Source organism: Echinops telfairi, unplaced genomic scaffold (assembly GCF_000313985.2).
Source record: "Echinops telfairi isolate 266 unplaced genomic scaffold, ASM31398v2 ScPeMD7_11;HRSCAF=52, whole genome shotgun sequence".
NCBI classification, from domain to species: Eukaryota; Metazoa; Chordata; class Mammalia; order Afrosoricida; family Tenrecidae; genus Echinops; species Echinops telfairi.
Window position 1 is genome coordinate 38,756,650 of NW_022103908.1, and position 659 is coordinate 38,757,308.

At 57.1% G+C, this 659-nt stretch overlaps 1 non-coding gene across 1 annotated transcript; it reads right to left on the reverse strand.

The window, feature by feature from the left end:
- Positions 1-204: 204 nt before the first annotated feature.
- On the reverse strand, positions 205-276 carry TRNAE-UUC. Its single transcript has one exon. It is a non-coding gene; the product is annotated as a tRNA-Glu (tRNA).
- Positions 277-659: the final 383 nt, after the last annotated feature.

The window sequence follows — 659 nt, forward strand, 5'->3', positions numbered from 1 at the left end:
AAAAAGCTTTATGTCATAAAATTGGTCTTTTCTTTTAAGAAAGCACTAAAGAGGAAGAGAGAGCGAGGGGCGGACATTTAAGTTAACCTTTCCCCTCTGCTTCTGAACTAGGATTATAGTTTTTATTAGATTCCCCCTCCCTTCTAAGAGTAACTTCTTGCGAAAGTCTAAATCAGCTTTAACCAAAAAAAAGTGCTATTGGCGTTCCCACACCGGGAGTCGAACCCGGGCCGCCTGGGTGAAAACCAGGAATCCTAACCGCTAGACCATGTGGGAGACGACGACAGTGCAGGCGAGCTTCAGCAAGTTAAGGTGTCACCGTCAACTTCCGCCCTCCGCGCTGGGCCGGGCGTCGGCTCTGCGAGCTGCTTCTGCGCTTGCGTGGGCTTCGCTGCGCTTCCCCCTTTCCGCCGGCGCTTCCTTCTCTCTTCCCCTGATCTCTTCTCTGGCTGCACGCGCCCTCCTTGTGACCCCGTCTTGGGTTCCAGTTCGGATACCGAGTGTGCACTGCTGAGCCGTGGACCCTGAAGTCCTGCAAAGTACCCCCCCCAAAAAGGCCGCTGCTGGGGATGTACGGAAACAGCCGCTCGCGGGGAGGCGGCGACGGGGCTGGGGTCGGGTCCCCGCTCTGCGGGCCAGCGCGCCTGCAGGGCTGAGCT